This window comes from Neofelis nebulosa, chromosome 1 (genome assembly GCF_028018385.1).
Source record: "Neofelis nebulosa isolate mNeoNeb1 chromosome 1, mNeoNeb1.pri, whole genome shotgun sequence".
In the NCBI taxonomy this organism is placed as follows: Eukaryota; Metazoa; Chordata; class Mammalia; order Carnivora; family Felidae; genus Neofelis; species Neofelis nebulosa.
In genome coordinates this window covers 212,158,516-212,184,084 of record NC_080782.1, presented here as the reverse complement: position 1 = coordinate 212,184,084, position 25,569 = coordinate 212,158,516, and the positions used below count along the sequence as shown (strand labels likewise).

The 25,569-nt window shown below is 35.1% G+C and overlaps 1 long non-coding RNA gene across 1 annotated transcript in view; it reads left to right on the top strand.

Moving 5' to 3' along the window:
* The first annotated feature begins 20,299 nt into the window (after window positions 1–20,299).
* The window catches only part of LOC131497654 (uncharacterized), a 52,135-nt gene continuing 46,865 nt past the window's right edge, over window positions 20,300–25,569 (top strand). Inside the window, exon 1 of the long non-coding RNA XR_009255075.1 lies at window positions 20,300–20,467. This is a non-coding gene — a long non-coding RNA (uncharacterized LOC131497654). The remainder of the gene's footprint in view (window positions 20,468–25,569) is intronic.

Genomic DNA, 25,569 nt, shown 5'->3' with positions numbered 1-25,569 from the left:
CAAAACACCCACGTGTATGTTATATATACATATACAAATAATATACACACATACATGCATATATAATATCCTTATATATTTTTTACACTATGCAAGATTGGGATATATTCCTTAAAAAGAATACAGAGCTCTAGAGATGATTTGAAAGTCTTCAACCTCAGAAACAAATTTCGAAAATTGGCAAAATATTTACTGATCTTGGAACTGTGGTGATAGAGGATAAAGCTAGACTTATCTTGTTTATTAGAACTGTTTAATTATCACTATATTTACAATTCATATTAAATATAAAAAAGAATGTGGCAAATATCATAAGAACCATACAGGGTTCTCCAACAACCAGAAATAGTAGGAAATGCAATTTCAGTGTATATAACACCATTAATATAGAAAAGCATATAATTTAGGAAAATGCAAACTGGTTTTTCTGGTTTGGCTGGAAATTGAAAAGGAGCAAAGAGAACAAATAGTTGGAAAAGTGATATTTTTTACCATGTCACTGAGACCTTTGAACACTATTTTAAGTTCTTTGCAGCTTATTTCCAATATACTTTTTTAACATGGCATTGGAAACTATAGTGCAACTAGAAATTGACACAAAGCAAATAAAGTATTGCAGTATTTCAGGGGAAAGGTATGAGGATACTTTGTGTATTATCAGTGGACACGAAAAGAAAGTCGATTGCAGAAAAAATACATAAAAATAGCAAAAAATTTCATGTGAAGTTACTGGATATTAAGCCTTTTATATAAATGATTTATTTTGAGTTTCATAATAATGACAAGAGATTAATTTTATTCTCATACACATTAGACAGACGAGGACAGTGAAAAGCAGACTAAATACCATCCTAAACTAAGGACAAGTAGCTAGTAAGTGGCTGAGCCTGATTTCAAACTTAGACATTTTGACTCCACAGTTAGTACCCTGAACAGGAGAGACAGAGACAGAGACAGAGAGACAAAGATCATATATTCTCGGCTGAGTTGGTAGAAGATTTGATGACTAACATATGGTAACAAAAATCAGGAAGAAATTGACAAGGGTCCTAAGGTTTCAATCTGGGGTGGCAAATAGTGATAGTGTCAACAGAACATGGAATTATAAGAGTGAGAACAAAATTCGGCCCAAAAGTGTAAGCAGAGTTTTGATTACATATATTGTTTGCTCCAGCAATTCATCTAGGTAAAATCAGAAATATAATAAAAAAGACAAGTTGAGGTTAGACTGCAAATCTAGAAGTTTTTAACAGAGATAAATTTGTAGGCTTTAAAATACTAGATAGCACAATGGTTTTGCTAGAATCCTGAAAATTTGACCAAAGCCAAAATATTCCAAGTTAAGTAAATCCTAGCTTCCTTAGATACTAAAATACCACTCACTATTATTTCATAGGTTTTAATGACTCTTGGTTATCACCTTCTATTTAAATTTTTTTTTTTACATGTATTTATTTTTGAGAGACAGAGAAAGAGACAGATCGTGAGCAGGGGAGGGGCAGAGAGAGAGGGAGATACAGAATCAGAAGCAGTCTCCAGGCTCCGAGGTGTCAGCACAGAGCCCAAAGCAGGGCTTGAACCCACGAGCCCTTATCATGACCTGAGCCGAAGTTGGGTACTTAACTGTCTGAGCCACCCAGGCGCCCCATCACCTTCTATTTTATGTTTAGAACTCTTTGGCTGACACTACTTGGTTCATGATATATCTAATTAAACAACTAATAATCTGCTATGGTTTTTGCATATCTGCCCTTTAATTCTTAGATAGTGTATATCACTTGTAGCTTTTTTAGAAGCTTCAGAAATCAACATAACTACATATTTATCTACATGCTCATATTTGTCTACTAAGGATATTTAACACCTTGGAAGTTATGCAGACACACAGTGATAATATTCCTGATCTTTACCCACACCCACCACCAAATATCCATAATTACCCCACATCTTTTCACCCAAATAATACATAGCATTTATCGCTTCTGGTGTTGGAAAGATATAACCTATGAGAAGTCAGTACTTGGGTGTTAATATTTAAATAGTTTTTTTTCCCTTACATTTTCTTTGTTGATAGTGATTTTAAGTAATTTGAAGTGTTTCAGAACATTTAATTTGCAGAATATGACTTTATGAAGAAATAAAGAAGTTTTCTCTAAATATTCAAAGCTGGATACTAATAGTACAAGACAAGTATGGATTCCTGTGACTCGAGTATACAGTAAAGTCAGCAAGTTGATAAGAATTATGATGTGGATTGGAGCCACACAGGATGAGGAAGAAAATATTTTTTTGAGTGTTAGAAGTTTAGCTAAGCTACTCCATGGTATTACTACGTAGGCATCCATTTTGCAGTGACCTTAAACTGACACCGAGGCCCTCATGCAAGTAGATGCCCTGGGTAGCAGCCCACGGGGTTACAAGCAAATATAAGTTCCTGATACGACTTCCCCAGTAGTTCCTGTGACCATCAGTCTCTCCTGCCTCACAGCTCCTGTATGCCTTATGTATGTACCTCTTACGTAGGATCCCTGTGAGGCTTACCAAAACTATGCTCTTTTGGTTTGAATTAACCAATCTGGTCTTAGTTTGGGAACCACAAAACACCCAAAGACCTTAATAAAGGCATGTGAATCAGGTCCTGTCTCTATGAGCACTCTGCCTTGACTTCCCCGTGTGGCCATTCAAGATGTGCTAGATACTTCTTCCAGGATCTGTGAATAATTTCTATTTCTGTATTTTAACTCCTCTGGGCCGTTGGTGAACATGGAGCACTATCAGGCACCTTGGGCTCCACTTAGTAAGTATTAATTTGACAAATTCATAACATCGAGCCCCAACTGTAGACCAGTAGGAGAAGAGGAGGATATACAGATTAGAACTGATGATCCCTTGCTTTGCTCATGTGAAAAATCCAGTGACATGAGGGGCACCTGGCCAGCCGAGTCGGTAGACTGTGCAACTCTTGATCTTGGGGGTTGTGAATTCAATCCTTATGTTGGGTGTGGAGATTACTTAAAAAAAATAAAATCTTAACAAAAAAAAAATCCCGTGGGATGAAAGTAGAGATATTCATCATGGCTTGGAGGAATCTGACCACATTGTGTCTTGTGCCCATTCCCCCCAACAAACACTATGGATACTATTAACTTCTGAAAATCAATGAAGTTTTCAGGTGTCAAGTCTGACACATCATAACAACAGTAGAGTAGCAAGGGTAGGTGTCTGAACATATTGACTGAGGGGGTGAGTGATGAAGGATGAATTTAGAGTTTCTTGCAAAATGTTTGAATTTTATCCTAAAGGGAATGAGAGGTATTTGAAGTCTATGTACACAAATATAGTGTATATAAAATATATTTATCTGTGTTATTTTTTAATACAAACCACCCTCGTTGCTATAAACTGTGGGTATGGGAATGGAGACTAAGAGTGCTAAGTAAGAAACTAGTTACTTGTGTACAGTAATGCTTCGTTTTAGAAATGAAGCTGGCTTTGACTAGGGTTGAATAATGCAATTGTGAGAGGTAATCAAGGAAGTGAATTATTTTAGAGATAGAAGTGAAAACACATGGTAATGCAATTGTTGTGGGCTGTAAAGAGAAATAGAAGGATGATAAACTTATACCAAAGTTTTAAGTCAGAGCTTGCGTGTGGGTGGTGTTAAAATGTGTTGAGATGAACTCATAAGACTTTCAGATTTCATGCTACTTAATATCTAAATCTACTAACTGGATCCTTCTCCTTACTTTCATGTCTATTCAGTTATCTCCTAGTGATAATTTTTCTTCCTATGTAGATGTCTATGGGGAAAACAAATTAGTGGTTAGGCAAACACAAAATTATGACCTACCTCCTGCATTATCTCTCAGTCCAAATTAATTATTTGCCTCTCTGGGCCACAAACTTTGTTTTGTGTGTGTGAGATTTAATCAGTGAAAGTCACCCTTTAAGATTCTAGTGAACAGTAGTAACTAAGGTTCATATTTTGGTTAATATTATATTTTGGTCTCCTTAGACAATATAATAAATTCAGCAAAATAAAAAGATAGTCTGCAGACCTAACTACTTAGAATAAAAGTCCTATACCATTCTCTTTCTGTTCAGATTTTCATATCCAGGCACCTGTGTGGTACACTGCAAACAATAAAAATACACATCTCTGATCATCAAGAAACTTTAGCTTCCTTCCATGGAAACTAATTCAAGGTGCGCTCAACTTCCCAAAGGAATATCACAATTAATCTGAATCCCCCCAATTTCCATGAATCCTAAGAAAATATTTCACTTTTTCTTCTACCAGAAAATTATCTGGTGTCCAAGCCCAGGAGGTTTCCTTTCTCCCTCCCCTACTCTTCTCCGCTGTGTCTTGTTCCTGGAATCGTTTTGGAGTTACTCACTTTGCCAGCAAGTTCTCTTCTTAATCCCTGTAGGCACTGAAGTTCTTCCACAGATGATTGTTAATATAGCCACGTGAAAAGGTTTGCTCTTCAAGAGATTCTCATTATTTATTTTTTTTGAAAACCTACTAAAGCCCCATTGCTCCAGTAAAGCAGAAAACCTTTGTCAACCATCCAAGGCAATCCCTTATCTGCAGTTTCCTGTCTTTAGTTAAAAACAATCATGGTTCAAACCTAATCCAGTGAAACTGCTCTTTAAGTAAACTTACTGAACCTACCTCAGTTTTCTACTGAAAAGTTGGTGTAAAAAGACGAAGACATATTTTCATTTTTCAGATACATATTCCTCAAGGAAATTTATTAGAGACTGAAAATAGCACTATAATTTATCTAATACTGCTTTTTCCCAAAGAGTGGAATGTACATTTTTTGTCTTAGTCATAATACACTGAGTTTCTATTCAGGTAAAATTTTGAGGTACTCTGGTTAGCAATACACAATCCAGGAATGGTTGCTAACATTTGAGAGACCACGCAGGAGTTTATGATCCCAAAATTAACAGAATGCTGTAAATAATTCATCATTGTTGATACTACTAGGTATTACTATATAGAGATTGATGAGAAATATTGTACTGGCATCCACACTGTTGTATGAATATTCTATAATAATGTGACAACCCCAGCGGTTTAACACCCAGCAGTGATTCCTGAGGCCAAGAACCCCATTCAGTCCTGTATCCCAACACCATGATGAAGGATTCACATACGTAATTAACTAGAGATAGCTAAATTATGTAATAAAAATAATGACTTTTGTTCTTTGCTGAAAAAGGTTTATTTATATGGCAAAATTTACTCTTAGATTTGTATTCATTATATCAAACAACTAGGTCATATGATTATAGTGGGGACATAAACTGGGGGCTACAAAGATCATATAGGGACATGATAAGGAAAAGAAGCAAAATAATATTTAATATGAACAAAGGCTCTGACTTTATATTAGATCAGTGTTTCTCACCTGTTATGGTACACATCTATCACCTGAGGATCATATTAAAATGCAGATTCTCATTCAGTAGGTCTGGGAACTGACTTTAATAAGCTCTTAGCTGGAGGACTGATGTTTCCCCTTCTACAATAGCAAGAAGGAGGTCCTATGTCAGTGTAGTCATGTTGATACATAATTAACAAAAAAATATCTCTATATTGGGAATGCTTACTTAAAACTGTAATGTTAAGGGTTTTTGATACAACATATGGAAATGATTAAGAAAGAGAAACATGTCTTCTTTAGTACATTAAGTCTAACGGAGTGGGGAATTTAGTAACGTCCTGTGTAATTCTGTGGTTTGAACAGATGTGTGTTTGAACTTTCTATTGATAATTTTGAATTGATTAGTAAGCTCTGTTGATTAAGTACTGATGTCTCCAAAGACAAAACTAAATTTCTTGTTTCTCCAAGTTGACAACAGTTCCTATATGCAAAGTCATCAGTTATTTTGTAGTTCAAACTGAGATTTTTGAGACTTTATTAGTTTCGACAATAGCAGGTGAATTTGCTTTTAAATAAATGTGGAGGAGAGGTTAATAAAAGGGGAATTTTCTGCTTATTTGCTTGTCCAGACATGGTAGAATTCTCTAATATATAGGAGAAAATTACTAAATTTTAAAAACTTGAGGTTCAATATATTGTTTCTTAATACAAACAGATTACTTCCCTCTGTGCTTTCATTTTTTTCATGTATGGGGGATTTAATTCAATTCAATATAGCATGCATTACACATTTCCCTGTACCGGGCACCAGGCTATGAACTGTTGATAACTTTAACACTTCAGTAAGCCTTCAAGTAGTGCTAGGGATGGGATGACAGAGCATTTTACCAAATAAACAACATATATAACAATAGCCATTAGATGCATTTAGAGGTTCACAGATATTTTGATTTAAAAAACCCAGTAGTTATTAAGTACATACATACATTTTTGTGTTCAACCTACAATGCCTTCCTTGTTGTTCTTAGATCATGACACAAAAGCAGCTTCCTGCTTCATGACCATTGTATTGGTTTTCCATCTACTTGGAACCCTCCTCCCTCAGTTCTTTTAAGTTTCTACATGAATGGTGAAACATTAGAGAGGTTTTCTCTGACTACTCTGCCCTTTATTCTCTTGAAATAATTTATGCTCTTCACATTATTAAAATTTTCCATTCTCCATATTGATATATGACAATATTGTTATTATGCTTGTTTATTTCTTCTCATTAGAAGTTCCTTGAAGGCAGGGGTTTTATGTATTTTTATTCATCATTGTATCTTAGTACCTAGAAGAATGCCTGCCTGCCATATTTAGGCACTGAATAAATCTTCATTGAAGGATTAAATAAGTGGATATTGTAGGTTAAGCAAATAATTTTGACATTTTTCCCAATATATCTGAAATGCAGTGATAATTCATAGAGGATGAATTAGGGAAAAATTAAAAAGTAGAAATTTCTGTTTTTAATATAAATAATTTGAAAAAATGTATTAATAAATTAATCATATCCCTTTTCAAACTTCTTTTTTACAAACACCTATATGCATTATTTTCTCTGACAAGGACCTCACCTCCGCCTTGTCATCTATACCACAAATACACGAGAAACACTAATCATTTTGAGAATTTCACTTATTCCTGAAATCACTGAGTCTTGCATTTTGCTTCCCATAAATGTTATTATGAAAGTGCAACTAATTTATAGGCTGAAAAAATTAGATACAAAAGGGTTTTAATAAAAGGTGAACATCCTTCCTACTCCAGATCTCTGCTTCCATTCCTAACCTTTAACTACAATCCATAATCTCTTTCCTATTCTGAAAGAAAATTGTTATTCCATTTGTAATTATTTGTCTCATATATTATTTATGTATCTACTGAAGACAAATAGGTACCAAACATTTGGTTTATTTACTTTGCAATATTTCTTGGAGTACTTTCTTTCTCTGACTATAAACATCAATCACATTGTTTTCAACTGCTATTTGGCAAATCTTATTGTATGAAAATACTGGGGTGCCTGGTTGGTTCTGTTGGTTGAGCGTCCGACTCTTGATTTGGCTCAGGTCATGATCCTGCGGTTGTCGGATTGAGTCTTATGGCAGACCCCGTGCTGAGCATGGAGCTTGCTTGGGATGTTTTCTCTCTTTCTCTCTCGCTCTTTCTCTCCCTCTGCCCCTCTCCTCCAACCGCATTCTCTCTCGCTCTCGCTGAACATAAAAAAAAAAAAAAAAAAAATTAAAAAATACTATTATTTTAAAGATTCTATGTTGATGAATATAAAATTTTTCTTTTATGATATTTTATAATAGTATAATTTATTCTGAAATGAACATACTAGTTAACTACCAATTCAGTGCATGCATTAATATAGTAGTGATATGAATATTTAGAAATGAAATTACTTAATTTTAGGAAGTAACACCAAATTTACCTCAACAAGAGCTTAGACCAGTTTGCATTGCCATGAAGTCTTATGAAAATTACCTTGCCATTTCTCTACATTAAAACTTCGTAACCTCTGCAATACAACATGTAGAAGAGATAAATCATTGTCATTTAACTTTGTGTTTATTTTTATGAATGAGGTGATAATTTTATAAGCCATTATAAGCTAGTCATCTATTTCCTATGAATAGCCTATTACTGCCATGTGTACATTTTCCATTGGAGTGTTGATTGCTTTACATATTTGTAAACATTTCTTAAGCATTAAATGCATTTTCTGTTTACCTTTCCAGTGTGCTATTAGCTATGATTTTTTAGCATAATTCTACATTAAAATTTTTCATTATAAATTTCATTGCATTATGGTAAGAGTATACAGAAATTCCTCAAATTTCTTGTATGAAAACTTTTAAACATGATAAAATAGTTTTCTTGAATTTGTTTAAATATTTTTTGTTTATCATAATATGTTGATGGTGTTTAGTGGGAGTTTTTGCAATGGAACTCTTTAGTTTTCAGTTTTCTTTAAACCAACACATGAAATAAATATGTTTCTTTCTCCAGCTGGGTTAAGTATCCCTACTTGTGTGCTTCAACAGCATATTGTGCAAAAATCTTGTATTAGGAAACTAACATTATAAAGACTCTTATTTTTCTCCAGTACTTTGTTCCCTACAATGTTCTGAAATAGAGAGGACAGACTTTAAATTTTTTTTTTTAATATTTATTTATTTTTGAGGAAAACAGAGACAGAGGATGAGCAGGGGAAGAGCAGAGATAGAGGGAGGCACAGAACCCAAAGCAGGCTCCAGGCTCTGAGTTGTCAGCACAGAGCTTAACGTGGGGCTTGAACTCACAAACTGTGAGATCACGACCTGAGCCGAAGTCAGACGCTTAACCGATTGAGCCACCCAGATGCCCTGGAGGACAGACTGTTTTGACTCAAGAATTCTAGCTTTTATTTGACTTCATGATATGTTCAGTTTCAAAGAAAATACAATACTGGTGTTAAAATTACACCAAAGTTATATTTGGAATAAGGATTAACATGCCCACCCCCAAAGCCTCTGACCTCATTCCCCAGATTTCTTTCCATTGTTCTCTTGGCTCCAGCCACTCTTGTCTTCTTGATTTCCCCCAAAAACGTGCCAAATTAACTCTCACTCTGGAGCACCTGGTCTTAATGTTATCTCTGTTTGAATGATTTGAAAAAAATGCTCATGTTGCTTGTGTCCTCACTTCATTCAGGCCTCTGCTCAAACATTACCTCATCAGTGAGGTCTTCTCCAACAATCTTTCTTAAACAAGCATCCTTCAATCTATCATTTTTTTAATCAATAACCCTGCTTTACTCATCATCACCAACATATAATTTCTTAAATGTGTGGTTGTTCCTCTACAACATAAGCTCTACAAAAGTTTCACTTGCTTTGTAATCTTTTGCTTCCCCTAGATCAATGCCCACCCTATGAGTTGGTAACATGAATGAATCAATAATGCATCAGTGATAGAGGAGGGATGTTCAACAAATGCTAGTCGGTATCCCAAGCTAAATACTTCAGTACTTACATAAATGAATATTTAATTCTGGATGGAAAGTTTATTACAGTCAAAATTATATTACCCACATAGCATAGATAATTTAAAGCAATCAGAAATATTTTCAGTACCTCCTAATGCCTGTGTAGAAAGCATCATAAAGTTCTGGAATCATAAGAGTAAATAAGGCACAGTTCCTATATTTAAGAAATTTGCAATATAAGGAAATAGATGAAAAATGTGAGTGTATATTCCAAACTGTGTAAAAGCTCATGCCTGACAGCAGTGTTTTTGAGGTCTGACATTATGATTTCTTTTCATATTCAATTTCTGTTCCAAGTCTAGTATCAAGAAACCTTACATTGTTGAATTATGCTTATTCCTTATTTGTTGGTATCCTTCTTATTTTTTGATATGGGGGACTACATCTACCTTTAACTTCCCACCAAAGGCTATTTTCTCTGCCAAGTAATCTGCCTACGTAGAGGAAATTAAAATTCTTATTTCATGCCTACTACACCAGTTATTTCTGCCTACTTATATCCAGATTTCTTTAAATATAAAATAAGTAAGTTGTTGTTCTGAATGTTTGAATCTGGATATTTTTTTTACTCTCAGGCCTTGTTATTAGGCCAAATCTTTCAAAGTGCATTTTGGAAATAAGACGAAACATAGGCAACATTTTACTTTCCAAACTATCAGTTATTTGTTTATATTGAAATAAGTATAAAATTATCTGGTTTCCTCTCCAACTCACCCACCTTTAAGGGCAGCATTTATTATAATGCAAATTGATACTGTTGAGATATATCTTTTCATCTTTATGAAATGAAAATCATTAAGTATTCATTTTGTAAAATGCAGTATCTCTCTGCCAGTCGTTCAGGTTGTACCAGTGCTAGGCTACTAACACTGCTTTATTTACTGTAATTGAATTTCTCTAGAATAGCAAGCTGTTAGGACTATTAAGTGCCCAATCAGAAACTTCCCATATGTCTCAATTAAAATGTGGCAGCTACACAGGATAGATAAACGTGCATGCCTTTAAGCCATATGAAACTCTTAAGATTTTGCTGTCAAAAGATTAAAAAATCTAACTATGAAAAATACGTATCTATATATTTTATTATTCCAAAATTTTCATGATTATCTCATTTATCTTCCTGAAGTAAAGCCAATTCAAGACTAGTAGGGTTAGAGATCTATCTTTTATCAATTGTTCCTAGTGATTTTTAAAAGTTCTATATGTTGGGGGGGGCGCATGGGTGGCTCAGTCGGTTAAGCGTCTGACTCTTGATTTTGGTTGAGGTCATGATGTCACAGTTCATGGGTTTGAGCCCTGCTTCGGGCTCTGTGCTGACAATGTGGAGCTGCTTGGGATTCTCTCTCCCTCTTTCTCTGCCCTCCCCTGCTCACACATGCTCTCTGTCTCTCTCTCTCTCTGAAAATAAACATTTTTTAAAGCTTTATATGTTGGAATTAAGTTATAATTATGACTCATTATAATAATATCAAGTATTAAATAGAAATTTTATGTGATATTTATCTGTTAGTTCTTAGAGTTTATTTGATTGTTTTAAGAATCAAAGCAGTTACCCTGTGCAGCAAATGTATTTTTCACTGTTTGATTTTTAGATTTTTAAAAATTACCTATCTTTCTATCAGCGTTAAATCTTTATTTAGTTTCTAATAAAACAGAATTTTCTGGTGAACAAAAACTGATTTGATATAGATTGGATATAAGTGTGAATGTGGGTGTCTATGTATGTATGCACACACTCGTTATTTATTTAGCCTTTTCGTATATCTAATTTTCAAATAGATCTATTTACTTTTATTATGTGCATGAATCTTTAATAGTTGCATGTAGAATGACTATGATCGATTTTTCTAACATTAAAATTTACATAAGAATTTGTTATGCTCTTTTTGAAAATCAAATCTGACTGCCACATTTAGAGACCCAGTTGCTAGCGTATAATAAAAATACATTAAAATAAAATTCACAACCTTTAGTGGTCACAATCACTGTACACAAAATTAGAATTTTTGGCAATTTTATTTGTGCAGGAACTAAGAAAATAGGCATTTAGAGACACTTGGTCGGAATGTGTCCATAGGGGCATATTTTTGTTCAGTCTATAGATTCATGTTGCAGAATTTAATCATAAATATCTCTAACCTAATGCATATTTAATCTGTGAAGTACTTGGCATGTGGTTGTACTTTTAAAATTCTAGGAATCTCAAAGTTACAAGAATATCAAAATATCTGTGTGGGAGAGTTTCTTGGTTCTGTATCTAGGCATTGCCTCATTTAGGAGTTTTATCCTCACCAGTAAGAACAGCAGATAACAGCTTATTATGTGATATGATGAAAAGAAAATCTCCTGTCTGTCATGGCACTTATTGCATTTTCTCTATGTTGTGTCCTTTAACCTTTTACAATATTTTTTCCCCCTCAAACCTACCTTGAATTTGGAAAATGTACGTTTGTCAGGGATTATCCCATCTTGAAAACAAATGTATGCTTCCCCCAATAGTTCCTTGACCACTGTACTATTTTCTCCACCATTGTTGAAAACCCAAAATACTTTTTATTCCTTTTTGATTAGTTTATTAATACCAATTTAACATTACGTGTTGAGATATATGTCATACATTTATTTTAAAAATCCATTGTATACATGCTGTGTGCCAGTTTCTAAGGCACTGGGTAGTGTATGTTAGCAAATATGTAATTCCCCTGTGGAGTTTGCAGTAAAGTTTAGAAGAGGGCAGGTAAGAAAGCAAATAGGTGAAGTACTAGAGACAAAAAGCAAGAAGAAGCAGTAGGTTATGTTATTTAGACTGGCATCACTGTCTTTGAGGAGAAGATGTTTCAATCAAAACCAGAGAGATCACAGTTATCAGCCTATGCAAAAAGCAAAAGAAATACAGCTCCAGGCAGAAGGAATAGCATGAGTAAGAAGGTCTTGAAACAGGAAAGAATGCATTTGCTATCTGCTTTTTACACTCAAATAAAATCTCAGTATGAGCAAGAACCACAAGGATTCCATGCACCACTGACCTCAGCCTAGTGCCGTTACCTATGAGGCATTCAATAAATATTTGCTGAACGAATTTTAAATAAATTATTAAATACTTTAGGGGCGCCTGGGTGGCTCAGTCGGTTAAGCATCTGACTCTTGGTTTCAGCTCAGGTCATGATCTCATGGTTTCGTGAGTTTGAGCCCCACATCAGACTCTGCTCTGACAGTGAGGAGCCTGTTTGGGATTCTCTGTCTCCTTCTCACTCTCTGCCCCTCCCCCACTTGCACGGTCTCTGTCTCTCTCAAAAGAAATAAATAAACTTAAAAAATTTTAAATGAATTATGAACTACTTAATGCTCATCAGCATAAAAACATTTGGGAAGAATAAACATTTTTAGAATTAGGAAGAAATACTTATATAAGGGCCATTGTTCTTTTTTTAAAATTTTGCACCTTGAATTGAGTAAACTATGTTCTTAACTTCATCATAATTGTCATATTGGTCTGTAAAATAACCTCTTGCATACCTGTATATTTATGGATGTATACTTACTAATTACATTTTTTACACCATTCTTCTCATAAGCAATCATTTTAATGTGTTGTGTCTCAGTATTACTTATGTTACTGCAAATTGGGTATTATTCTTTTGAAATTAATTTTAATTTTCATGGATAGTGTGCTAATATAGGACTCATTCTGCTCTTTACCAGCTTAGTGTACATTTTAAACAGATCATTCAAGTATTGTTGATGTATGGTACACTGCTATATATTTGAACTGTACAACTGAATAAGCATATCATTTACCTCCCAAAGTTTTTCCTTATGTGCCACTGTCATCCATTAGTCCCTATTCTGTTCTGCCATTCCTAGGCATTGATCTGCTTTCTGTCACGGAGTAGTTTGCATTTTCTAGAACTTTCTTTAAATGGAATCACACAGTATGATGATTTGTATGATTGTATGAGGCCATTTGTTTCTGACTACTTTCATTCAACAAAATTATTTTGTATACATATCATTGTATGCATCTCTAGCCCATTCCTTCCATTGCTAATAACATTCAATAGGATGGATATACTGCAATTTGTTTACTCATTCCACTATTAGTGATCACTTGAGTTATTTCCAGTTTTTGTTAATACAACTAAGTTTGTGTGTGTACAGATGCTTTTATTTTTCTTCAGTAATTTCTGAAAACAAAATCCTGTTTCTCTTAACAACCTGTAATGTCTCTCTGTCTATACAAGGCCAGCCCATACCCAGAGCAGGTGCACGGCAAGGTAGAAGAGCACTGTCATTCTCTGCTTACCTCTATACAGTTTGCTTTGCTTCTTTTTGTAATTCAGTCCATCAAGATTTCCTTGGATCTAATGTTCTTTCCTAGTTGCATAAAAAACCTATGATTTTTGTTTTGTTGTACTTTTGGTTACAACATGAAAGCAGATGTCTTACACAATTGTAAAAGCATCTGGTCTTGGAGCTTTGAATGCAGTTTTAATTTCTTTAATACCTATTGGTCTATACAAATGTTTTATTGTTTCTTGTCCAAATTTTCAAATTGATTAATTTATGCAGGAAGTATCATGTTGAATGCTTCTTATATGTGCAAATTTTATTTACCAGGATTTAGTTATATAACACCAGTTCCCACAGTTCGAATTTCAGTTATGGTATATAATTGGTATATTAACTTCATGCATAAAGCATGAACTTTGCTGCTTGCTCCTCAATTTATATATCATTGCATAAGTAATATGCATAATACTATTTGTAATCAATCATCACTTTTTCCCCCAAATCTATTAGTGATTGGTACATTTATTCACTTCTCAGACAGCAAAATATGTGGTTGTGTTACCTTCTTGCCTTCCAGTGATAAACCCAAGTGACATTTTACAAAACAGACATTGAACAAAGGAGTTAATACGTATAAGTGCAGTAAAAACATGGAAAATGATAGTGCTAAAAGTGAAATTTAAATTGAATATAAATGGAATCATTCTAAAAGAAATCACTGACCTTGGGGATATTGATGGTGTCACTCTTCCAGAGATTAGAGATGCAGGCACAGGAATTTAATGAAAATTAAATTAATCTACATAAATGAGGAAAGTGATTGTGACAAAAAACATGAAGATGTCTTAGAAGTAGCACCATAGAAAACTTCATATTAGCAGAACTCTCAGAGATATTCCACAACATTGAAAATGCAAAGGATGAAATGTTAGAATCTGATCCAAACTTACAAATGAACATAACAGGGACACCTGGGTGGCTCAGTGGGTTAAGTGTCTGACTTTGACTCAGGTCATGGTCTCGCGGTTCGAGAGTTCCAGCCCATGTTGGGCTCCATGCTGACAGCTCAGAGCCTGGAGCCTGCTTCGGAATCTGTGTCTCTCTCTCTGTCTCCCTGCCCCTCCCCCTTTCGTGCTCTGTCTCTGTCTCTCAAAAATAAATAAACATTGAAAACAATTTTTAAAAAAATGAGCATAACAATTTGCCAAAGTAAGGAAAAAATGTTCTCCCACATTGTAAATTATTGAATGAGTGTTAGAAGGTAATCAATGATCAAAGTTCCTGTCATAACTTTTTTTTCTGTCATAACTTTTTACAAATAAAATACTTTATATCTCAATGTATTTTAAATTACAGTGAACTAAAATATATTAATTTTTCTATTTAAAAAATTTCTGCATATTAATGATTGACCATAGAGAATTTTAAATTTTTTAATGATACTTTGAAAGGTCATAGAACTATGGTTAATTTCCCCCTGATTCCTCAGCTTGCTTTGCATGGTTTCAGCTTGCAGTCATTTTTATGGTCCTGCACTGTTATGTAAAGTGAGTACTGTCCCTGTTTGTTCAACACAAAGTTATTTTTTTAAATCTCAGTTGTCTGTAGCTATTTTTTATTTTGTCTGTATTTCATTTCTTGCATCGTTTTATCCGATAATTATTTTCAGATCTCCACCTTTTTCTTTGTAAAGAATCAACTGCTAGTTTTGTTTATATTCTCTATTTTTCTTGTTTTCAATTTCCATTAGTTCGATTTTTTTATCATTTCTTTTTTTCTTTTTCCCCCTATGAGTTTTAACTGTTATCTTTCTGATAATTTTTAGAATTATTCCTATAACTCATTTGCTTTCAGTTTTTATTTTTAATAAAACACCTATCAAAATGACTCTCATCTAGTAGAAGTTTAATGAGTACTTTGTTTGCATATTAATTAAGTTATTAAATATTTCCGTGCTCTTTGCCTATTCCTTCTTCTTTTTTAACTAAAGTGAGTGAAACCCCAAAGTTGGGGATCTTTATAAAGTCACAGTGAGTCTTAAGAAAAGTTAGGAAATATGTTTTATTAATGTCTGCGACACTGTGTAATATTAAGACAGTCATATCAATCTTTGGATCTTAGTTTTTTTGCAATTTAATCTAAATGACTTCGTAGTATAATCTCTCTACCTCTGAACTGACATGATTAGCTTTGGGTCAAAAACTGTGCTACATTATTTAACCAAAAATAAATTTTTCATAGTTACATAGTAGTATTAATTCCTCTGAAACATATAAATGATTCCTTAGGTTTATTACTCTTTCATTCTTGATGCTAATACATATATCAGCAATCTTTAATATTCTCTTAATGCCTACATATGTTAGGAAAATGCTTTAAAAATTAGAAGGACTCTCCATTTACAGGTTTGCGGTCAGGAATTAGTGAAAAAAATAGAAAGCATTTAAGGTATTTTCCATGAAAGGAATTCAATACAGGGGACTTAAAAGTATAAGGATAGACAGAGGAACCATGGTACTATTCACAAGTGAGGATGCTACTTCTGCTGCCGTATTCACAGCAGCAGCTCTGCCTCGAGATGTCCGAAGAGCCTGCAATGCTGAGTCTGGATACTTTTAAATGCTCACTTCTCATGGACTTGTTACCAGCTGAAACAGCATCAAGATGGCTCCCGCTCCACATCTGCCTTCTGAAAGTCAAAAACGTGAATTCATTTCATTTATTTCTAGAACCTTTGCTGCAACAGAGACTAAGAAATGTAGTTTTTATCTTCTCCATCGTCTCTAAATAGCAAAAACTGAAATGATGAGACTTAGTATATCTAGTACATAGTTATTTCTAACAAGGTTGTCAAACAGATGTCTTAGGTGGAGGTTTTATTTCATTATATATTGGCAATTTTTTTTAAAAATCCCAGTGGGCATCTCTTAAAACAACATCAACAACAGCAAAAAATGAAATAGGTCTGAAGGAGACTAAAAGAGGAAAAAACTGCCTCAGTGAATAGATTAACATATCAAATTTAAATATATATATATTCATATATATATATTCATATATATATGAATATATATATATATATACATATATATATATATGAATTATACAGATCACTGTGCTTTTCAGGTGATTGACAGCCAGTGATTTTAAGTTCAAGTGTAATACTTCATAGTGTTATGCACAAAACTCTAGTGGCTGGATGCAGCTCAGAATTTAGTACTTAGAGCTTGTATCAATAGAAATGTCACTGAAAGGATTTTTACTGGATCTTACTTTAACTCATCTAATATGATTAGAATTTGAAAGAGAAGATTTGTAATTTTCTCAACTAGATCAGTTATTTATAGTAGCATATTTTTTTTTTTTAACACACACACAAAGCTTTAAACATAATCTGAATAATCAGTGGGCATTATGTTTTGGGTTTTGGAACTGGGAGCATAGCCAATTGGGGTGGAATTTTAATAACTGCTTTGCTACTTTTACTGTTTACTTTAAGCAAATTTTTTCATAAAAAGAGCTGGATTGACAGTCTCAGAGATCAAAGTCCTCTTTTTATCAACTGAACAGATAGAGCACAGGGAGTAAAAATTTCCCATCTGCCCAAACCACTGCTCTGGAGATTTTACCTATAAAGAATGAGAGGATTTTTCAAGCTCTTTGCTTTGTCTTTCTCTTGAGAGGATTCCTCATTCAGTGGCACTTACACAGGCAAAATGTTTTTTGAATTAACAATGCTACATAGATTTCATTTGCTTTAGGCATTCTTTCCACTACTACTTAACATATTATATTTGGAAATTATTTTAGAATCTACTGTATATTTTAAACTTAATATGTTTACAAGCTTGTATTGCCATTTTACTAATTAATAAATTGAGTCAAGAAAATTAAGTTACTTCTCTAAAATCACAAGACAGATTAATAGCAGTGCTTGAGTAAATATAGATTCTGATCGTATAATGCAACAATAAGCAAGAGAATTGACCATGGATTTGTAGGACCCTTTGCTTATAAACCACATTTAATTTGATCACCTAAACCACTATAATAAGAGCCCCACTGAAGGTGAATCAGAAAAGAAACTTTCAAAAGCTCTAAGGAAACATGTTATATATTTTACATATATTATATTGTATTATTTAACAAACATGTGAAATGTCTGGTGTTGTAATTTTTTAGGAAGCACATCTCTGAAATTAGAATCTATCTTACCAACTGTTCCTTTGTCACATTTATTTGTTAGCATCTATTCTTTTTTGATGATAAGTAAAGCATCCCTTGCAACAAATGGTGTTTTAGATTAGATGAAATATAACAACTACTATCTTTATAGATGAGGGAAATGAAGATTAGAGAAAGGGAAGTTAAGGTTTTTTTTAGCAATTTTTGCAAATTACTAAATCATGTAACCTGAATCTAAATCCAGGCTAATGTAATTCTCAGACCCACCCCTTTAGAACTATGATGTTTCAACACGGAGTACTGTAAGTAATAATAAATGCAAAGTAGAACGGGAGAAGCTCCAAAGATGTGTAATTATCTCACTAACATGCTATAGATGAAGTTGCCTGAGTCCAGGCAAACAGACCAAAATCTTAAATCTGAAATACCGGCAAAGTCTACACAATCATTAAAGGCATATGTGTTTTTGAAGAGATTTTCTCCATTGATCAATGTATACTTGAGTCAGGGGTTTACCATTTAAAACTTCGCACTGATAATTTCAGGGTAAAAGGTTAGACTATGGTTTTTCAGCATTTATGATATGCATAGTAATTATTATTCTGAAAAACAACTTAGGGATGATGGGTAAATGCTCTGCTAAGTCTCCTGTACTTGGCAGTGTTTCTGTATAATTTCAAAGACACCATACTGAACAAGTCCTAGTCATAAAATAAGGGAGGATGGACGATAGTGAGCACAAGAGATGCAAGGCATCCTAAACTCTATACAATGAAAATACAATGAAAATCAAATTTTAAGTATGGTTATTTCCACTCTAAGGAATAATACTAAAAGAGGTAATGCATTGAATACAATGATACAAAGACATGAGAAGTCTGAGACTGCACATATTTTATTGTTTGTGAAACTCAGATTCATTCTATCCCTGTCAGAAGAAGGTCATCATCTCCATGAAGGCAAGGGTAGTGTTATTTTAATTCCCACTGTGACTCTAATTCTCGCTGTAACTCAACCCCCAGCAGAATGCCTGTCACAGTTGTTGTTACTCAGTTTAGTTATCTAATGGAATAATTTATCTGGAAAGATAATTTTGAAACTCCAATATTATGCATATAAAGTATGCAGGTTATCAAGTAACAGGTAACAAACATTTGCAGCATCCTTTGGAACAAACAACCCTCTTGATGGCAGACAGTTTTAGGTGTCAGTCCCAGTGGCAATGAAAATACCTGTGGTTTATACCCATCGTTTAAATGTGAAGTTCTGTTGAGACAAAGGCATATCTAAATAAGTTCTTGTTCAACTAATGTTCATTGAGCTCCTAATAGGTGACAGGCACATTGCCAGGTTTTGTTGATACAGAACATATACTCTTACAGAGCACACACATGTGCAGACCAAATATAAAATTTACAATCTAATGGAGGATTAAACACTCTGTCTTTTTTTTTTTTTTTTTTTTTGTTCTCTCCTGTTTGTGGATTGAATGTCAGGGGACCAAGATGGGGCTGTGCACCTGGTTTTTCTGTTTTTTTTTGTTTTTTTTTTCCGGATGTGAGGGGGGTACCTACACTTAGTGTGGTGCAGGACCGGTTGGGCATGAAGTGCAGAGTTAAGGTGTTGGGAGGGAGCTAGGGGGCAGAAGGACATTCAGAGGGAGGGAGGCATAGGACATTGCACAGTGGTCCTTTCTAGAAGGTGATCAGGAATGCTAAGTGGCGCTGAGGCTGGCGCAGACGTTCTCACTCCCTTCCCCTCAAGTTCCCAAGAGCTCGCTCACAGTCAACCAGAGTGTGGGTTGGCAATGTCCCAGAGAGGCTGACGCATTGCCACTCCTTGTCTTCCCTAACCCCTGTTGTAGGCTAAGGAGCCCGTACAGACGGGTGGAAGGGGGTGGGGTGGGGTTGGGGGCTATTCTTCCCTCCGTTGGGGCTTAGCCTGTGAACAGAACCTGGCTCAGACAAGGCCTGCAGCGGTGCCATAAATAGTCACATCGTGAGTTCCCAGTGCTTGGCGACTGAGGAACATGGCTGGACCCAGGGCAGCATTGTGCGCGGGGAGCGGGCACAGAGCCTCAGGCTCTGGCGGGAACGTGAGGCTGCTGAGGCCTCCCGCGGGAAGTCCTCCCTGGTCAAGCGGGAGGAAAATAGGAAGGGAGGGGACAGACAGGACCAATGGGGGTAGGCGGGCAGGGCGCCCTCTACTGGAAGCCCCTCCCTTCATCAGCTCCTCTGTTCCCCCTTCCGGCCCCCACCCTCAGCTGCCGTAAAGCTTAAAGCGAGGGGACTGTCTGGGACTTACCCGGCGTCCCTTGCGCGGCGGCGGCAGCCACGTGACTACCCGCCAGGCCTCCTGGAGCTCCTCGCCGCTTGCTGACTCGCGTGCGGCTCCCCGGAAGAGGCCAGGGGTGGGGCTCTGTCGCGCGCTTGGACCTCACGTTCGGCTATCAGCTGCCATAGGTCAGGTGGCACAATGAACGTGCTGGAATACGAGAAAATTAACCCTACAAGTTAACCAGGTAATGCTTTTTTGAGATAAAATTTTGCCTAGTGATTTTAAAGACAGGCTTCTGTTCCTGAAGCATGCCGAGGGATATTTTCACTGGGTGTAGGATTCTGGGCTGACAATTCTCTGAGCACTTGAAAATTCTTGCGCCACTTCCTTTTGACTTCCATTTTTTCTTATGAATAATAGCCACACTATTTCTAATGGTTTTCCCCCTATAAGCAAGGTGATGACTTTCACCAGATTTTTTTTTTTCCTTTTCTAGTTTTCTGCCTTGTTAGGCTGTACTCTTCCTTGTTTGGTTTGTTTGTTTGTTTGTTTGTTTGTTTGTTTTTGTTTTTGTTTCAACCTAGAGAGAGAGCAGGCCTGTGTTGCTTGTGTGTAGGTCTGTACGCGTCATTTCTGGGTTGTGGCTTCTTCGGCTCCTAGTTTTGCATATGTGACACAGAACGAAATCCCCCCAAACTCACAATCACATAGCTACTCTGTCTCAGGCTGCCTTGATGGTCTGCTTTATTCTTTCTACTTTCAAGAGTTGTTTTGTTTTGTTTTGTTTTGTTTTGTTTTAGTATAATCACTGTTGTTCACAGTTGTATTTAGCAAGAGGGAGTAGTAAAAAGTATATCTACTTTACCATCCTAGAAGTGGTAGGGGTTGTTGTCATTACTGATACTATTATTGTTTTGGTTTTTATCTCTCAGTGAATGCTTTTTGAATTATTCCCTATTTGATGAACTACTAGTGATGCACTAAGTTGAAACTTTTTGCCTGTTTCTTGACTGTATTTTTAACTTAGCACTTTCTTATTTACAGTTGTGTAAACTTTGATGGAATTAATGCACTTCAAAATTAAGTATCAAATGAAGAAAAAATATCAAAGTCAAAAAGGTGGCTTTATGCCCATTTTTCTAGATTATTTTTTAGCAATTTGATAGGTCAGAATGTATTTCTACTGTATATCTTCAAAACTTATGTATATGCTAGACAACATTTCTTTCTTTTTTCAGAGATACTTTTAAAACTTGATTTAAAATACTTTATATAACAATTTGGGGTATTAGTTTTCATGGGAATCTCTTACATTTTATTTTCTATTTGTTAATTTAGATACAATATTTATCTGCTGTGTTATATTTATAAGTAATAGAAAGCATGCTATAACAGAAGAAGCACTACCATGAAAGTTAGGAAAATGAGGTCCTGATCCAATTTTACCAGCAGTTCAATACCTGAGTATCTGTTACGAACACAGCTCTACACATTATTGGTTCTTAAGCCTCTTCACTTTTAAAACGATATGTGTAAACTGGGTGATCATTAAGATTATGTTCAGATCCAAGATTCTATAGTTTTGTGAATGAATCATTCTAATTTTTTGTGCCATATTTATTTGACCTTGTAAGTATTCTCACTTTTGACAAGAAAACCTTCAGAAGCCATGGCAAAATTGACATCAAGGAAATTTGATCGAAAATGACAGCAAAATTAACAAAGTGTCATTATTTTATTTTTGATTATTATAAAAATTTTAAGTGTTTATTTATTTTGAGAGGAAACACACAAATGCATGCAACGGGGGAGGGACAGAGAGAGAGAGGGAGGGAGAGAATCCCAAGCAGGCTCCACACTGTCAGCACACAGCTCAATGCTGGGGCTCTGTCTCATGAACTGTGAGATCATGACCTGAGCTGAGATCAAGAGTGAGTCGCTTAACCGACTGAACCACCCAGGTGCCCCTAAAGTAAAATTCTTTTACAAGCCTGAAAAATTCTGCATTGACTGTATTTCTGAATCATGAAGAAAAATCAGCGATCTATTAACTCCAACTGTTTTTGTAAACTATTTCTGTCTGCCTTTGTCAGGTTTGCAGGCAATTTTCATTGGGAATTTTCCTTTGACTTATATATCTTATATTCTTTAAGTACTTTTATTATTCTGGAAAAGCGTCTAAGCAGTTTTTTTGAAGTGTCATTTTTATGTGACTTTTGATATACAGTGAAGAATTTTTTTCCAGCACATCTTATGTTTCCATCATTGCCAAGTGCAGTGAATTAATGTATTTGAAATCCTATTTATTAGAGTACCCCACTTAGGCCTTAGCTATACACAAATGTTTTATTTCTGATTTTCCTTTTCTTCTCAAATATAGAAATACATTTCTAACAGTAGACACTTTCTTATCCAGTTACATTTACTTTGTTGTGTAGAGTATATCTGTTTATCTTTGAAGAGAATGTATCTTACTGTTTATCACAAATTTTAAAAAAATGAAATCAGATTTAGGAAAAGCAGTATGTTTGTGTGATTTCATATAATTAAATCATTAGGCCAATACTTATTGTTCCTTCCTATCTTCTTATAGTGTGCCAAAAAATGCAAAGTAATTTTTAAACTACAGAACAAAATTGATTGACTTTATTTACATATATCCTTTATCTGCAGGTTTTGCATTACTAAACCATTTTGAAATCTGATAAAGAGACTTACAGTGAAAAATTATTTCAATAATTTAACAAATATTTATTATATACCATGTTCCAATCCTAGACTAGATGCCAGGGACACCGTTGATGTAGACAACATAAGTTGTCAAGAATATACAGAGAAGATGGCGTGCCCGGGTGACTCAGTCTGTTAAGTGTCTGACTTGATTTCGGAACAGGTCATGATCTTGTGGTTTGTGAGTTCCAGTCCCATGTGGGGTTCTGTGTTGATGACTCAGAACCTGGATCCTGCTTTGGATTCTGTGTGTGTCTCTCTCTCTCGGCCCTTCCCCTGCTCTCTCTCTCTCTCTCTCATAAATACATAAACTTTAAAAGAAAAGAGGAAGAAACAGAGAAGAAGACCTAAATTAGTTGGATGTTTCTGAGGGAGGTAGTGAACAGGGAGCCTTCCAGGGAGAGCCAAAATATGTTAAGACTTGAAGAGTAAATTGGAATTATTCAAATATGGAAAATAGAGTGGAAGGTGGTGAATCCATGCCTGTCACTTTCCTCTTTTGTAGCAAGATGTCATCCTCAAGATCCTGGGTATCAGAAATTTATAGGAGTGACTCTTTTTTCACTGCTTATAACGAAGCCACTGTTCCATCGCTCTTTCCTAATAATTACTCTTTCTGCAAAATACTTAACATGGGACATGCCAATCTCTCGCCTACCTCACTGTCATTATCCACTTATCTATAAGACACTTCTTCATATGCTCTGGTACATCTAAGTACTATACAGCTGACAATTACATTCTCTATCTCTGTGCTATCATCTTTTTGGAACTTAAGGATTAGTAAATGTTCTTGTGCTGCCCTTACTAAACTTTATTCTCAGAGTTATTACTCTCCTACTATACTCAACTGTGGCCAGAACCTTTCTCTCTTCAAAGTATAAATCTTAATTTTTTAACTGTTTTATTTATTTTTGAGAGAGAAGACAGAGGGTGAGTGAGGAGGGGTAGAGAGAGAGAGAGAGAGACAGAATCTGAAGTAGGCTCCAGGCCCCAAACTGTCAGCACAGAGCCCGGCATGGGGCTTGAACTCACAAACTGTGAAATCATGACCTGAGCCTAAGTTGGATGCTTAACCAACTGAGCCACCCAGGTGCCCAAAATATTAATTTTTAAAATTGACTAAATTGTCATTTGACTTCAACAACAATCACAATTATATAACTCTTTTGTAATTAGGATTTCTCTTCACTTGCTTTCATTCCTATGTTATAAATAATGAACAGTGTTATTATAGGCATCCTTAATGAAGGAATTGTCCCTGTGATAGGTTTATCAGTTCCAGGGATTTATATCTTTGGTGCTAAAGATAATGCACATTTCTGTTGAAAATAGCAGAGAGAATGTGAAGAATCTTAAGTACAACAGGCAGATCCTTAGAAAGTATGTTTCAGGTGTATATTGAAAAAGTGAAATGTTACCATCAAGTCTAAAGGAAAGGTGCCAGGTAAAAATAAGTGCTACAGCAAGGTGTTAATGTATGAACATACAGTGAACACAGTGGAGGCTATTATCTTAAGAGACATAAGAAGAATTTCAAGCGTTCATGTGAAACCAAACTGAAGTGTCCTTGATTCATTTTTAGTTGATTTCAGTCCAAGATATATAAGAGTATTGGGAAGTCTAAAATTTTAGGTTTGGGTCAAACAGTAGGTTTTCTGAGCATTTGATTTTACCGACTCACCCTCTCAATCTCGTGGATTGATAACCAGGTTTGCTTGGTATTTCTAGAAAAATTGATGAGTGACAGTTGAATCCACTCCAAACTCATGTTCTCCAGCCCATACAGTAGTTTTCTTTAAAAATAAATGATCCTAATTTTTCCACTCATTTTACTTCGAGCTTATAATTTCTCAGTCAAAAAAATCACTTTCTTCTCATGTATCCAGTATATCTTACATTTTTACCCAGCATTTCTTCATCTCCTCTAACCTTTAAAGATGACATAGAAATTCTTACTTCCATTACATTTACCTCTTCTGCCAAGCCATGATATATAGATATTCCTCAGTCTCCACTTAGCTTTTCTCTTTTCTTTATAATATTCTGTAGCAAATTTATATAAACTGATGGATAGCTGTTCACTTCTAAATATATGTGTAGACTCCTATATTTTAAAATTTGATCCTATTTTGACTTTCAGATTCTCTCTTCCAATATGTTCCTGGCCATCTCCATGTGGATATCACACTATTACCTAAGGCTAAACAATGTATTCTACTATTTTTTTAAGTTTTCCTTCCCCAAATTTGTTCTGTCTACTATATGTCCTATGTCAAATTAATAAAATCAGTACCTTCCCAAAAAACAGTTCAGACAATTTAAGATTATCCTCAACGCATCTCTTTTGATTAATCCAATGACTTTCAAACTTGAGTGAGCATCAGAATTATGTGAATGGTGGGCTCTACCTTTAAAATAGAGTGCTGGGCTCCACTTTTAGAGTTTTGATTCAGTAGGTTTGTACCAGTGCCCAAGAGTAGGCATTTCCAAAACGTTCCCAAGTGATGCTGATGCCACTGGTCCAGGAACCACGGTTTGAGAATCAGTGCTTTAAACTCTTTTAAGAAGTAGTCATCATGATGTTGTTAAGTTTGCTAATGACATTTTTGTAAC